Raw genomic sequence first — 13388 nt, 5'->3', positions numbered from 1 at the left:
TTATAATTTGGATGTGATATTTTGTATTATTAACTTATATAGCTTATTTTGTTTTTTTTGTGATTTTTTAGTCTCAAAATGAAAACCAAACAAGGATTTAGTGTAATTTATTATAAGTCAAAAGTTAATAATTAGAAAATAGAAGTCAACGGTATTCATCCCTTAACTTTTAAATAATTAATTTTTTTTAACTTATTTAAATTATTTTTATCTAATAATCTATAATAAAAACTACACTAAATAATATGATACATTAGCCTCGTTTAGAAATAAATTACTTTAGTAATTTTTTAATTTTTTACGAAAAGATATACAAAAAGTGGAGAATGATATGACAACTTATAGTAACTTTTTGACTAAAATATATAATTGACAAACAAGATCAATCTCAAAATAAAATAAATTATGATTAATTTAAGATCCACTCAATTATTAATGAATATCATTTTACCTTATCAATTATAAATTGATACATATGATCTCATTTAATTATAAAAATAGTACAAATTTATTCATTTTATAAATATTCTAGAGGAAGCCAGGAAGTGGTGAACGTGATAGAACGTTTTTATAATTAAAAAATTAAAATATACAATTTATAAATAAAGAATAAAATGATATTATTTAATAATAATGAGGTGATGTGTAAATAACCCCATAAAATTATTTTGAATGGAGCTCGATGGCTCTTAACAAAAAGTCAAAAAATATTTTTAAAAAAAAGAAAAAAAAAAGAGGTGCAATATAGTACTGGTTTTGTCTGCGTGCAGAAAACGACAGATGAGGCAAAAGAGATATATATGGAGAGAAATAAATTGTTTTTATTATTATGTTTTTGTTTTAATGTAAAATACAATTGTGCGAATGTTGGTAACACGGAAGCAAAGCAGAGGCCAATAATGGCGGCAATGCTTTTTTATTTATTTATATTAATGGTTGGTTCGAGACGTGGATTGATTTTTTTTTTAAATTTTTTAATTATTTTAATTTAAAATTAAAAAGTCTCGTTTGAAATAAATTTTTTAATTTTTTTAATTTTTATAAAAAAAAATAAAATGATAAAAATTAAAAAATTTGACATACCAAAGGAAGGCTAAAAATCTTGGTAATTTTTGGGAAGAAAAAAAATAGCTCAATTTAGGTTAAAATTCACAAAAAGATAAAATAAGCTAAAATAGCTAATAAGACAAACTATCACATCAAACTCATAATCATTTCACTTTTTCTCTCACAAATATCACATCCAACCACAAAAAAATCCAATCATCTTTCCAAACACAAAAATTTTAGCCTACTAAAATAGTCAAAAATTAAAATAACCCACTAAAATAGTCGCATCCCAAACGAAGCCAACCAGTACCACAAACTCGGTTTAGGTTTGAAGATGCAATCTACTGAATCATTCCCTCTTTAACATCATGCTCGATCATCATTATTACTATATCATGATCCTGATAATGATCACGACCGTCCCTTTGGTGCTTGTGGGCCCACATCTAAAAGCGGAGCAGACGAGGTGGAGTAGAGGTAAAGAAAAATACTTGTTCAAAAAAAAAAAAGGTAAAGAAAAATACTTGTGATCTCTAATTTAGAGGGACCATTAGTGATGTGGCAGTGGCTCTCACTCATTGTCACTGTCAGTCATGTGTTTTGATTTTTTTTTTTTCCCTCTTCCGCCTCATAAGAGGTGCGTTTAGAGATGTATTTTTAGAGATCTCTAATATTGTTGTAGAGGTAAATTACCACTTTACTTTCTTTTATTTTTTATTTTTTTATTTTTATGTTGGACAATTTTTTCATTTCACCTTTTTTCACATTTTAAGTTTTTATTTATTTATTTTTCAATGTTAACTTGTATTTAAAATTAAACATAAAATAATAGTTATGTGTTACAAGCTTTTTATTATATATAATCCAGACCTATTACAAAAACCTAAATTTCAATATAATAATATATTTTTATATTATGTAATTGTTAATGTGATATTTTTTTGAACACTCTGTTCGTAAATTCAAATTGAAATTTTGTTTGATCAAAACTCTACGCTCTAAAATATTTTATTCATAAGAACATACTTATGCAAAATGACTAAAATATTCACACATATATATATATATATATATATATATATATATTTATATATTATTTCCAAACAAAACCCTAAACAAACCAATAGTCTCTCTCCTTTATCTCTCTCCTCTTTACCATCGTCGCCATTGACACCATTACCTTTGTTGCCGTTGATTTCGACTCTTTTCCCTTTGAGACTTCGTCTTCCTCTTCTTTGCTTACACCTAGCTGACGTCAACTTCATTTACGCTGTCGACACCACCACATTCATTACTGCTGATCTCAAATCTTCTTCCCCTTTGAGTAAGATTGTTCATGACTAAAACAGGTATCGTTGTCATCTCTACAGGTAGGACTAGTTCCAGACTACAACGCCATGACAGACGTATCAACAACACCTTTCAAACACCAAAACACAACAGATATAGTTTTGATCAATTTTGTGACACCCTAAATATTTAATTAATATCATAACCAATCACGATGATAATAATAATAATAATAATAATAATAATAATAATAATAATAATAATAATAATAATAATAATAATAATTAGTGCGATAGTAAAATAAATAATTAATTTTCTGTTGGTATACGATAAAGTATAATTTAATTAGGGATTAATTTGTTTATATAATTATGTTAAAGAACTGGGCCAAAGTATAATTACCGCAAATGTTAATTAGATAAGCATCAATCTATGGAGATTTATGATCAAAATCTAGGGGGATTTGGGCTGTGGACACTGTTGGCCTGAAGGCACTATTACCTCCCTATAAATGAGGAGGAGTTGCGCAAGATCAGTGCGAAACAAGAGAGGAAAAAACACGCAAGCTACTGGAGGTAGGAAACTAATAGTAAGAAGGTTTGTGATAGTGGAAAGTAAATGCTAAGGGTCAATATTAAGGTAAGTTATATTATACCTTGAGTCACTATAATATATTTTATGTATGTTTTGGGTTACCATATTTATTTTATGCAATCTATGTTTTATAAATTATATTATATTTTGATTACGTTAATTATTTTCCAAATTCTATTTGCTTAAATTGAGATCCATGGATATGTTTGTTTAACTTTTAGAAATTATTTGACAATGATTTTATAACCAATTATGTTTTGTAAGTACCACCACGGAAGTCCCATGCCTTGGGGGACTTAAAAAACTATTGACATCTATTTGGCCACTTTGTGATCCTTTATTTGTCATGGATCTATTGACCTCTGTTCTGACTGTCATTCCAGTGACCTTTGTTCTGTTCTGTTTTGTACCATGGTTATGGTTATTTATTTACGTAATTTCTGTATTTCAATTTCTGCCATATAAATAATCTATTTATTCAAATTACGTTATTTAAATGTTTTAGGTTAACTAACTATCTATGGTTATTTTGTGTTCCCTATACTCTTGGCATAATATTTCTCACTCTGCTGTGTGCTTATAGCTGTTACCCTTTCAGGTGATGAGATATAAAGAAGACACGTAATCTCGTGTAGTGGAACTCGCACAAGAATTTGATACTGATCCTTTATTTTGTTTTTTTTCTTTTTTCTTTTCTTCTTTTTGGGTTTTACTGAAGGTCGGTCACTGAATAATAAAATAATAAAAGCCCCATAGATGGACTTTCTTTTATTAAAACAGTAGAATGAAGTAAATTTTTTGTTTAATTATTTTCTTACTTCTATTTTGCCTCTGCTTGCACCATTTAATTTGTTATGATTAGAATTATTTAGTAAGTTGCGATTCCTGCCCTAATCCCCTAGGATTGGGTCGTGACAATGTGGTATCAGAGCCAAGTTAGAAATAATAAATAAAATAAACTAAGACATAAATATTTACTTGCGACGTTAGTCATTTTTTATAAAATCTCACGTTTATTCTGGTGATGTAGGAATGTCCGAGATTAACCTTGATGAGGCATTTTGTGAGAAGCTTGGGGCTATCAATTTGGAGGATATTTTAGCAGAGCACCCCCGCCCCCGCCTCACCGGAAGGATGGGAAGACTCAGAGGATATATTTAAGAGACTATACCCAGGCTTTGCTTGATTGATGGGCAGGAAAATATATATACAGACCAATCCTACTGATGTCTCATACTTATTGTGGAGACAGAGCTGTGCCTACACCAGCGGATAATTTCTCGGACCCATCCGTGTCCTCGGCCTTGCCCTAGGATATGATTGTCTGCACTACATCGTTGGCCCTTTGTTCCCGAATTTTGTGGCAAAAAGGGGAAATGTGTATCCTGAGGACTATATTTTCACCCATGTCCCTAACCTGCTAGAAATTATTAATATTCAAAATGTTGATTTTAGTAATGACCCAGCATACATTGAGCAATCGGGATGGATCGTCGATCGAGCATTTTGGGGCTACATACAGTCTATCCCCGTTTACACAGTCTAGGCCGCATGGGTTTGTTTTGGTGTGGTACAGTTAGGATGAGAATTTGAGCTTTTTATGCAATACTACTTTTCGTGATTGTTTGACCCACTACTCTAGATTTTGGAGACAGAAATTCTTTTGTACGCTAACCATGATGCGTTCTGATCCTTTTTTTCTTTTCTTTTTGTACTACGGGGATGAGACACCAACATATTTTGAATTTTGGACAAGGATATAATATTAGTTGTAAAAATAGTAAAGTTGGTATTTTATATATATTGCGCTATATATGCTTATATATATGCTGCGTTATGAGTCTAATGAATTGTTTATTGCTTTGTAGAATGCCCAATAATGGTAACGGGAGCGAATTATCAGTTAGTGGCACTGAATCGATGGAAAGAATCATGGAAAGAGCGGTTACTAACTTTTTGCAAGCTTTGCAAACTAACATCAACAATGGGATGTCGGAACGGCGAGAACAACCGGTTACCATAAAAAAATTCCAAGATCTAAAACCCATCATTTTTACCAGCGGTGTAGACCCCATGGTAGTAGACGCTTGGGTTAAAAACATGGAAACGATTTTTCGCGATTTACCTTGCACCGAAAGACAGAAGGTAACTTTTGTCACTTTCACTTTTAAAGATAATGCGTAGGAATGGTGGCTTCTCACCTTGAAAAAAGAAGAAATTGTGACTTGGGCAAGATTCTTTGAAGTATTTTATGAAAAATACTTCCTAGATTCGCTGCGGGAAAAAAAGGCGTCAGAATTTACACAGCTAAAGCAAAGAACTATGACGGTGGTCAAATACGAGAGCAAGTTCACACAACTCTCTCGATTTGAGACATATGTCATCCTCAACGAAGCTCAAAAAGAAAGGAAATTCGAAGCAAGATTGGATGCTAAAATCAAATATAGGCTTGAGATTTTGAAACTACCAACCTATGCGGAAATGGTAGACCGAGCATATATTGCGGAAAAAGAAATTAAAGCCTCACGCTCTCGGGAACCAAGCCAAATGAAGCAATTTTGGAAAAAAGACAACAGAAGATCCGGTATTGCGCCTCCCAAAAGGTTGAATACGGGCACAACCAGCTCAGGCAATCAAGGTTCTACTAACCCCAAATGGGGCACCATTGCAACTTGCCCTACGTGTGGAAGGGCTCATTGAGGATAATGCCATTGAGATACGGGAGCATGCTTTAAATGCGGTCAAGTTGGCCACTTGCTGAGGGATTGTCCAAAGCTAACCAATCCTATAGACGGCCCCTGTGGACTAGTTAAAAAACCCGCAGGACTTGGAGGGGAGAAGAAGAACCAAAAACACCAAGGAAGGGCTTTTGCTTTTGGTACCTGGAAAATTGGAAGTTACCGAAAACGTTATGTCAAGTACACTTTCTGTCTGTAGTCATTTAGCTCATGTCCTCATTGACACTCGGTCAACTCATTCTTTTGTTGCACCACACGTTGTTGTCAAACTGACATCAACATCCCAACCCTTAGGATATATATTATCTGTGTCATTTCCTTATGGTAATTCTGCTTGTAGTACTGATGTGTACAGATCATGTACTATATCCTTAAAAGGCAAAACCTTATACGTAAACTTGATTTCCCTTCTCATGGGGAACTTTGATGTGATCTTAGGGATGAATTGGCTGGCTGCCAACCATGCCTCTATTGATTGTAAAGCTAAAAAGGTCTCCCTCAGGTTACCAAACCAACCCGAGCTTGTCTTTGATGGGACTAGAGTTTCTAACCCTCCCTGTCTTATATCCTCCATGACTGCCCAACGACTTCTAAGAAAGGGTTGTTGTAGTTATATTTGTTATGCGATCGATACACAAAAAGAGGTCCCCACCGTTGATGTAATCCTCGTGGTTCCAGAATTCCCAGATGTCTTTCCTGAAGATCTACCTGGTACCCCAGTTGACCGAAAAATCGAATTCACTATTGAAACCTAGCCTGGTACACAACCGGTATCGAAAGCTCCTAACCGTATGTCAATGAAAGAATTAAAAGAACTAAAGACTCAACTCCAGGAACACCTGGACAAAGGTTTTATTCGATCTAGTACCTTACCCTGGGGAGCTCCAGTACTGTTCGTAAAGAAAAAGGATGGCACAATGAGATTATGCATTGATTACCGGGAGCTGAACAAGGTCACCATCAAGAATTGGTACCCTCTGCCACGAATCGATGACTTGTTCGATCAACTTTAAGGCGTCCAAGTATTCTTAAAAATCAACTTTCATTCGAGCTACCATTAACTAAAAGTCAAAACAAAAAGCATCGAAAAGATGCCTTCAGAACCCGTTACGGGCACTACGAGTTTCTTGTCATGCCATTTGGCATCACAAATACCCCAACGGCCTTCATGGATGTCATGAACCAAGTGTTCAAACCCTATCTTGATGAGTTCGTTATTGTCTTCATTGATGACATTCTCATATACTCCAAATCACCGAAAGACCATAAGCAACACTTGCGAACGGTTTTACAAACACTATGTGATCACAAACTTTATGCCAAGTTGAAGAAATGTGAATTCTGGATCACTTGTGTACACTTCCTCGGTCAAGTCATTAACAAAGATGGCATCTCGGTCGACCCCCAAAAAGTTACGGCAATCATGGATTGGCCACGACCTACTAATGTGTTAGAAATTCAAAGTTTCTTGGGTCTAGGTGGCTATCATCGAAGCTTCGTGCAAGACTTCTCAAAGATAGCATCACCCTTGACCCAGCTAACTCAGAAGAACACACCATTTGAATGGACTAATAAACAGGAGCGTTGCTTCAAAGAGTTAAAAAGTAGACTTGTATCAACTCCTATACTTGCACTCTCTACAGAAGTAGATGGGTTCGTAATTTATAGTGATACTTCATACAATGGTCTGGGTTGCATTCTTATGCAAAACAGAAAAGTCATTGCTTATGCCTCACGACAACTAAAGACTTATGAAAAGAACTATCAAACTCATGATCTAGAATTGGCAGCGGTGATTTTGCCTTTAAGATCTAGCATCATTATCTCTACAAGGCAACTTGCGAGATTTACACTGATCATAAAAGTCTTAAATATCAGTTTACACAGAAGGAACTAAATATGAGGCAGCGGCGGTGGCTAGAATTAATGAAAGACTACGTTGTACAGATCCATCACCATTCAAGCAAAGCTAAAGTGGTGGCAGACGCTGTAGACATCCCATTTTTGACGGCCCTTACGACTTGGACGTCCTTGTATACACACCCGATGATGAGTCTATTTGCTTGCCAAGTGCTCGAAGTCCTCAGCGGAATGCCACAACTTTGAGCCTTTCAACTTGATAGCCTTTTAAACTCAGCTTTAGACCAAAACTGTGTCCTTCAAGCCTGCAGCTTTTGGTGGCCTGCTGGCCACTTTTTGAGGCTTTCGGCCATCACTTTTGGGTTGCCGGCCACCAGTGTATTTTGCAGATATTTTATGCCAGTTATGCCTAGGAATGGTAACGGGCCGGGGAGGGGCCGGAGATCACATTTCCCGTCATCGATCCTCGATGGTAAAAATTTCCCCGGCCCCGGCCCTAATCCCCGACGGGGAACCTATCACCATTCCCGCCCCTGCCTTCCAACGGGGATTAGGTTTCCCCGACCCCGAAAATTCCCCGGCCCTCGTATTACAAAAAAAAAAAAAAAGAAGTAAAACAACAGTTGTTTCATCTCATCAACATCAACAACAACTATAGTCCACAAAATCATCATCAATGATCATCATCATCAACATCAACACCATGTATATCTATATCTATATCTATACCAGTGAGAGAAGAAATGCTCAGATCAGAAATGCAGCAGCCTAAACATATATAGACTTCTCCAGAAATGCTCTCCGTTGCCGATCTCTCTCTAGACTCCTCCATCGCAGCTTAGATCTGGAAGGTGCTTAGATCTAGAAGGTGTATCTCTCTCACAGAGAGTAAAAGAAGAAGAACGAGTGAGAGAGAGAGAGAGAGAGTGTGTGTGTGTGTTGAAATAAATAAGTTAAGATAAATATTATATAATAAAGCAATAAAGATATTATATTAGATATAATATAATAAAGTAATAAAGTTGTACAGCAGCCTAAACATATATATATATATATACATATGGGGGAACTGTTCGGGGACTTCGGGGGCGGGGCCGGGGCCAAGGAACCTATCACCGTCCCCAATCTGAAAATTAATGGGGATTTAATTTTCAATACCATCCCCGGCCCTATGGAGATTATTTTCGGGGAAAACCTGTTCTAATCGGGGTCGAGGAGTTGAGTCCCCGTCAGGACAGGTTTAAATTGCCATCCCTAGCTGTGCCAGCTGTTTGCACAGATGTACCCATCTATCCCCACGTGTAAGGCTAGATCTCCTTGAGGGAATTTCATGTTTTCTATATATAGAGTCCTCCTCTCTCTTGTAGCAAGGTTAGAAAATTTTGAACTCAAAAATTTTTCTCTCTCTCTCTACAATTCTCTATCTCTCTAGCATTTCTCTACACTTTAGCTTCTAATTCTAAACCTTTGCCTATACACCCTTAACCAAACCTTCTTATCTTTGAGCTGAGGTGATCTTAAGCTTGGTTTGAGCTCTAGAGGGTGTACTTGCTTGGTTTTGTAACTTGGAATTACTTTTCTCTTTAAGAGGTATAATACTTGTTTGTTTAGCTTGCTTTACATTCTTGTTTTTCTATCTTTTTTCCACTGATTTTGGGTTGTTTTGGGGCTATAAAAACTCTGTCTTTGTGGGCTAAAATTTGTGGTTATAGGCCATTTAAAGGTAGGGGGTGATTTACCTTTCTTTGTACCTTGCTTGTAAGGCCTTTCTACATTTGTTTTCCATTTTCAAACTATCTTGTTCCAAGATTTTAAACACTGATTTTCAGAGCTTTTTCAGTGGCCAAAATCATGTTTTGAAGTCTAAGTTTGGAGGGGTTAGCCTCCCCTCCTTGTGTCTTGTTTGCTAGTCTAGTTAGCTCTATGTGTTAGCTTATTTTAGCTCTATTACAGCATGTTTTAACCTCTGATTTAGACTGTTTTAACTCCATTTTGGGTTGGTTAAGTTATTTGAGCTTTGTTTTACATGCTTGTAGTGTAATAGTCTTCACAAGCTTAGTGTTTTAGGCCTTTAGACACCACTTGTTTGAGTTGATTGCATTGTTTTAGTGCTTTTTTCAGTTAATTTCAGCAAGCATAATCTTTGTAACCTCCCTTATTTCTTAACTTTTTGTTTGCTTTGAGGGTTGTTTCAATCTTGGGATTGTTTAAGCTTGAGATTGAAGCCCATACTTAATGGTTTAATCCTCTTTTGGGGGTTCATTACCAATAGCATGACACCTCTCTCTTGCCTTAAACTACCCCTTGATTGACACTTCCTTTTATTTTAGAGGACTTAACTCACCAATGGTCTTAATTGGTTAAAGAATGGTTGGTAAGTAAAAATGAGTGAACTTGGAACTAAAATTGAGCAAGATAAGAGTTTGATTGTGTTTTGGTATGTTTAATCGGACGTTAATTGAACACATGGAACTTGGACCATTTCATACTTGCTAGTGATGAAATGATCCAAGTCTCTAAGGTCACCTTCTTCCTTTGATCTTTCATGAAAGGGAGAAGGCTTGTGTCTTTTTTTGCATGTATTGAGCTTACACATCTTAAGTCACAAGCCATCATGCAATGAAATTGCTTGGGTTGATGGTTTATGGCTTAAGTTCACAACTCCTTGGATTTGTTCATGAAAAAGAGGGGTGAGTTGTGCAAACAAGCCCTTGAATTACCCTATATATGCTCTGTTTATCCTCTGTTACAGTAAGATGAATTTGTGTATCAATGGCCGGCAGACCACTTTCCATGGTCGGCGATGGCCGGCAGACCACCTTTGATGGCCAGCAGGCCACTTCATGGCCGGCAGGTGGTCGGCAAACTTCATCTTTGGCCGGCTGGCCACTGATGCAAATCTCAGCAGAGTGTTGGTAAGGTGCAGCAAAATGGTTCTAGAAATGTTCAACTACGCAAACAGAGGCATTCGGGAGTAAAACAGTGGTCTTTTCAGGTGTAATCCGAGCATGCACATGCACAACTTTCATTTCCCGAGGCAGAATAGTTAATTGCTTAGTTTAATTACTTAGTTGCAATTGTGTTGTAATCATGTAATTAATTAGCTAGCTAATTCGTTCGATTGTGTTGTAATTATTAGTTTAGCTAGTTATTTATTTCATTTTTGGTTTGTAATAATTAGCTTTAGCTTAGCTTTCATTAGTTAGCTAGTTAGCTTAGTTTATTTATTCGGACTCTCCTTCGCGAGAGCATAATGTAATAATGTGTATGTCTTTTAACCCTACTTCTTTCTCCGTTTTATTTATTCACTTTTGATGGTTAGATTAGGGCCATCATGTTTCATTTAGCATATCATATGTTTGCATCCATTTATTTGTATTGCATGCATTGAGGCCCGGTTCATCATTCTAACTGTATTGTCGTTTCAATACCTCGTTGAATACGTGTTTAAATGCATGCTATGAAATTGTTGCAAATAACATGTTAAGTAGCCGAGTCTATTTTAGTTGCATTATTGCTGTGACACCCTAATTGTTTAATTAAATACCACATAAATATTTATAGTTATATATAATTATGGTTGTATGTGGTAATATATTATTTAATAAATAAATAATAATGACAATAATAATAAAATAATTATATAGAATAAGAATAATAATATGCAATAGTAAAACAAAATAATTAATATTATGATGATATGCTACAAAGTATAATTTAATTTATTAATTAGAGTCAATGTAAAATTAAGGCAAAATAATATATATATAAATAAAAAAATAAAAAAAAGATGCAATTTGCCTTTATCTAATATATGATGTAGGAGATTTTCAAGGGATTAGCAAATCAAACATCAATTATAGGAGATTTGGCAATTGTCCTGGAGATATAGTATTAAGCCACCTGTGCCATCTAAACAAATAGGAGAGGCGAGTCATCAACATGGGGTCATCACAATGGGATGAATCAGCACCAAGCAACGTGTATATAAGAAAGGAAGGGGGCTGTGAAATAGTAAGGGATCAAACGGAAAGAGAGAGAGAGAGAGAGAGAGATAGAAGCAAGAGAATACATCAAAAATAGAAAGGAATTAGTAAGACTCAATATTAAGGTGAGTTATATTATACTTTGTGTTATCATAGTATATTTTACGTATGTTTTGACTTACCATAGTTTATTTTATATAAGTTATGTTTTGTAAATTATATTAATATTTCAATTAGGTGGGTAATTTTCTGAACTCTATTTGTTTAAAATGAAATCCATGGATATGTTTGTTTAAATTTTAGTATATATTTGACTACGACCTTATAAACAATTATGTTTTGTAAGTACCACCACAGGAGTCACACGCCTTGGGGACTTAAATAACCATTAGCCTTTGTTTGGCCACTTTGTGGTCCTTTGTTTATCATGGATCCATTGACCTTTGTTCTAATTGTCATTTTTGTGACCTCTGTTCTGTTCTGTTTTGTACCGTGGTTATGGTTATTTATTTATATAATTTATGTATTTCGATTTCTGCCACTTAAATGATTTATTCACCAAATTGAGTTATGTAAATGTTTTGGCCTAACTAACTATCCATGGTTATTTTGTATTCCCTATACTCGTGGCATAATATTTCTCACTCTGCTGTGTGCTTATAGCTGTTACCCTTTCAGGTGACGAGATGTAGGGGAACCCATAACCTCACCTAATGGAACCTGCACGAGGATTGATGTCGAACCACTATTTTGTCTTTCTTTTCTTTTTCTTTAATATTTTTGCTCCCTTTTGTTTCTACTCGGGGCTGGTCACTGAATAATAAAATAATAAAAGCCCTCTAGATGTATTTTCTCTTATCAAAATAGTAAAATGGAGTAATTTCTTGTTTAGTTATTTTTATTTCCGCTTGCGCAGTTTTATTTGCTACGAATAGAATAAGTTAGTAAGTTGCGATTCCAACCCTAAGTCCCTGGGTTGGGTCGTGACAAAGGTAGTATCAGAGCAATGGTTCAAAAAAAATGCTATTTTAATTTGATCAGAAAGTTCGAAAAGTTAAAAATAAAACTATATAGCTAGATAAACATAATAAAAAAAATAAAATAATAAGTATGTACCTGCAACGTTTGTCCTTTTGTGTAAAATCTTACGTTTATTCTAGTGATGTTGGAATGTCAGAGATTGACCTTGATGATGCATTTTGGGATGAGCTCGGGACTATTAATTTAGATGAGATTTTAGCAGAGCACCCCGCCCCTGCCTCACCTGAGAGTTGGGGAGATTCAGAGGATATAATCAGAGGACTGCATCCAGGCCTTGCCCAATTGATGGGTCAGCCAATCTATATACAGGCTGATCCTACCGATGTCCCACATTTACTATGGAGGCAAAGTCGTGCCTATACACGCGGACGTTTTTTTGGACCCACTTGTGTCCTCGGCGTTGCCTTGGGACATGATCGCCCGCACTATATTATAGGCCCTCTATTCCAGATTTTGTGGCCAGAAGGAGGAAAGTGTTCCCTGAGGACTATATTTTCACCACTGTCCCTAACCCGTTGGAGATCATTAATATTCAAAATGTTGACTTTAATAATGACTTGTCATATGTCGAGACACCCAGCTGGATTTTCGATCGAGCATTTTTGGGATATATATAGTTCGTTCCCATTTTCACAGTGTAGGCAGCGTGGATATGTTTTGGTGTAGTTCAGTTAGGATGAGAATTTCAGCTTTTTATGCAATACAATTTCCCATAGTTGTTTGGCCCATTTGACCCACCATTCTAGATTTGGTAAAAGAAAACCTTTTTGTATGCTGACCATGATGTGTTCTAATCCCTTTTTGTTGTCTCTTTTTTTTTTTTTTTTTT

Source organism: Camellia sinensis, chromosome 8 (assembly GCF_055761805.1).
Source record: "Camellia sinensis isolate YWXY chromosome 8, ASM5576180v1, whole genome shotgun sequence".
In the NCBI taxonomy this organism is placed as follows: Eukaryota; Viridiplantae; Streptophyta; class Magnoliopsida; order Ericales; family Theaceae; genus Camellia; species Camellia sinensis.
The sequence above is the reverse complement of the archived record's forward strand: the minus strand, read 5'-3'. Positions refer to the sequence as shown.